Source organism: Porites lutea, chromosome 2, assembly GCF_958299795.1.
Source record: "Porites lutea chromosome 2, jaPorLute2.1, whole genome shotgun sequence".
NCBI lineage: Eukaryota > Metazoa > Cnidaria > Anthozoa > Scleractinia > Poritidae > Porites > Porites lutea.
The window spans coordinates 5,012,657-5,016,861 of NC_133202.1; positions in this window are offsets into that span (position 1 = coordinate 5,012,657).

Below are 4,205 nucleotides of genomic sequence, written 5' to 3' on the forward strand. Positions count from 1 at the left end.
CTAGATCGCACGTTGTGGATTCCGGATTTTATGCTGTAGATCCGGGATGGCAGGTACTGGATTCAGTATTCCTTGTCCGTGAAACATGGATTCCAGATTCCAATCGTTAGCGAGATTCCGGGCTTCATATATAGAGCAGGCCCCAGCTGTTCAAAAGCTGGATAACGCTATCCACCGGATAAACTCTATCCAGTGGACAGCGCTATCCATCTTATGAACAACCGGGTATGAATTTCGAATTTCAAACCATAGAACTGATTCCGGATCAGTCTACAAGAAAAAAATTCCCGGGTTTCGGAATTCGGATTACCGTACACCTAGGATATCCATTACTGACAGTATTCTGCAGTGCAGCACTAGAAATGAAGGCCGGAAACAGTACATGATACCTTGGCTGCCTCGATAGCTTTCTTTGGAGGTGTTATCCTTGGAAACGCATACATTGCACCTGCCACCTCGTTAAACTCAACATTTTCCATTGAGTTAAGAACCTCTGTTGTCATCTTTGCTTTCTTCTTGTAAGAATCCTTGATGAGTGTTACTTCCTGCACAACGAGTTAAGCAAAAAAAAAAAAAAATTAAAATAAAATAATGCACTAGGCATAGATATAAAAAGATTGGAGATTCCCGGCCTTTTATAATTCCCCTACTGCGTCGCACTTGAAGATCATTTTCTATGCATTTAAGAAGATTGCCAAATATTTCGGGAATAAATCTGTTTTTTTTTGTTTTGGAGGCAATGTCACAAATGTTTGGGTGACAATACAATACAATACAATTCAATGAAATGCAAAGCAAAGCAATGCAATGCAATACAATACAATGCTATAACTTTTATTTAACGCGGTCAAACGTGTTTCAGTAGCTAAATAGCTACTTTACAGATATGAAGGAAGAAGGTTTAAATTGTTACAATTCAGATAACACCTGAAACATGTTATAACCGTAGCGACTTATGAGACATCCTTAAAAATAAGAGCACAAAACAGGAAAGGTCTAATTATTCCGATGGGATTCATGCAAATAGTGTAATCAAAACACTAAAGAAATACGTTTTGGCGCGCAAATAATAGCGGTGCCCTGTCGAGAGGAACGCATTCACTCGCCGCTAGTCCCTACGCGGGCCAAAGGATCTGTAGTAAATGGTGTTCTTTCTTTGTACTATCTTGCACTTTTGTTTTCCTTGGCAAACTTTTATCAAAGAAATTCAGGAAAAATTCAGGAACTATTGACATGAAATAAGCTATAATTTGAAACTGTGGGGATACCTTTAATGATACACGGAGCGAGGCGAAATGATCTTTGTGTGTGTCCATCAAATAGGGTCGATTGCATTGGTTGTGGGCTGATTAAAAAAGGAAGTTCAAGTTAACACAAAGCCTAATTCAGCAGCAAATTTTCAGTTATTTAGTGGGGATAGATATAATTAGGGGTAAAAAATAATGGCCAAGACAATTATTCATGTTTTAATAAACTGAGGTTTAATAGTGAAATATTATTTTCCAAAACAGATGTGCAGATAATTTATCAGACCGTATAAATCAAGGGAAGATTATTTTTCGCTGGAGTTACCTCCAACGCAGACGTCTTTTACAATCGGAACTGATACTTTCCAAACAAAAACTATAGATATACGTTTTTACTTGATCACTGGGGACATCCAGCATTGCGAAAGGTTAGTTATTTATTTAAAAAAAAAAACGAAACGGCTGAACAAATTAAAACTAGCCTGTACACAGACGTTGTTTTCTTTTTATTTTCGTTCTTTTCGAGAACATCGGCGAGCGAGAACGAGCGCGGAGCGCAAGACAGAAAAATAAAGAATTTTCCCTTCTCCACCCGCAACCCCTTCCGCTGGCGGTCAGCAAATCCCCCCGCGGTTTTTGTTTTTTATCACGCGCGCTCGATGGACTTTGAAGAGAAAATAGAGGGTCTGTGAACAGGCTAGAACAAAATGAAATATATTAAAGGTTTTTACTGCGGTACCATGCAGTCAGTGAGCATAAATTTATTGTTAAACCGTTCCAGTTATAGAGCGCGATAGATATACTTATCTTAAACAAATCATTATTTGCCAGCCTGTTTGAAGTATGGTAAAAGCAAAGTTTTTTTTGCCCTATATCTAATAATCTCATGATCGTGTTCAATACAGGAGAGTGCAAGTTAAGGACAATCTTTTCCAAAACACCTTTAAGTATATGAAAAAATTTGCCTCATTGAGCTCAAATTTTCCAGGGAGGGATCATATTTGGTAAAATATTTAATTACTTGCGAGTTTTTATCGTTTTAGAATATCGCGTTTTGTTGTAGAACGTGTTTTACATTATGCGGAAAACATAGAAAGCAAAGGCAATTATTTTAAAAGCATAATATCTTTAGTGCAATATTTCCCAAAACTGGTGTGCATATAATTTTAAGACCGTATTTATCGAGCCGAAATTCGGAAGATTATTCTTTGCCGAGGTAACATCCAACGTAGACGCCCCAGTTTACAAAAGCCTAACTGGTATTTCGCAAACCCTTTTTTTCCGCTTTGTCAGTTGAGACATCCAGCAAACGGAATTTTGTGAAAGGTTAATTGCACACAAGAAGAAAACAAAATGAAACTTGACAAAAAGGTTTTAATTACGGTATCATAGAGTTGCGCATTTATTTAAGAACCGAATATTTTTAAACCTACGTACTCTACCACTGTTTAGGACATTCATAGGCCCTTTCGGCCTTTTCCGTGATGTAGTATATATAGGGACACCCAACGGTTGAATGTTTTATGTAAAAAAGCTATAGTTCGAAGAAGCACAGTGTAATTGTCTGCAAATTTCTAAAGCTCGAGATGAAAAATGTTCGATTCGTCTCAATTTTCGACGCTTTTAGTCCATTAATTTTTCTACGATTTTCTGAAGTCGGTTTTTCACCTTTCCGTGACTTCCCAGGTTTGATAATCATTCGTAAAAAAGGACTACTAAAATGTTTGGCTTCAGAAATAGTAACGGAAAGAGGTTTCGCAAAATGTTGAGTTTTCAGTAAAAGATTAAATAGTATCAAAGCTTTTTGGAAGAGTAAAAAGAAGGAGGTATTAAATTCGTAGACAAAAGGAGATCTAGAATAACAAACCGGTTAAAAATTTTATAGTGCTTCTTAGAAAGAATTTGCAAATCTTTAAAACAATAGAATTTTGGAGAAAGCCGCGGCGTTGTGTTCAAGGAGCGAGATGTTTCTCTCGCTCCTCACTCCTGATATAATATGCCCCCGACACATAAAAGCTTGCAATGTTTAAATACAGGGATTAGCTGTGGCGAGCTGAAAGCGACTTACGTCGTTTTCACATTTTCATATAAGAAATTTTAGTTCCGTTAACCGAGTGAAATTGATCGTATAGTTTGCATCAACTTAGAAAAACTACGGTATGATATTTTCTTAGTAGTAGTTCTAAAAGTTCCTTGACCATTCGCTGTTAAAAATCAAGAGTTCCCTTTTACGATAACCTTCATAGTTTACAAAACAGGAAAACACCATTAAACTTCCTTTGTTTCAGCAGAGACGCATTCAGAATAAAAACTAATTAAACCGTTTGTCCCAGCAACCGATACTGTCGATCAGCGTCCTAATGTATCTCCATTAGTGATCTTTGCGAAACTAACAACAACCTTCTTTGTCCACGTTCTCAACTGATTTTTTTTTTTTTCAAATTCTTCTGAAAGGTAGACAAGCAACAGAGAGAAAAAGGGAATTAAAAGTGTGAAGCGAAAAAAATAACAAGCCATGATATCATCCTAGTGCATCACCTGGCTCCCTGTATTCCTTACCATGTCTGTTGCTATAGTAACAGTGAACCTTCTATCAATCATTCTTTTTATAGAAAACCACAGTCTTCGCACTCGTGCCATGTACCTAGTTATAAACCTGACCATAGTTGATATGTTGGTCGAAGGATTTTCTCACTTTTCTCTATTTGTAACCTTACTCTACTTAAGCGACATTGTGCAATATCCGCACTTAACTGTCGAACTGATGACATTAACAACCGGCTTTTTCTTCGTCTGGTTTCCTCTGACCTCTCTTACAAACATTGCAGTAATTTCAATTCGTCCCTATACAGCTCTTAGGCATCGCCTCTGCTCATTAAAAAGTGAGTCTACGGGGTAAAAATTGCTGCTCTTGTCTGGGTTTTACCTGCAATGTTTATTATACTAATCCTTAAGAAT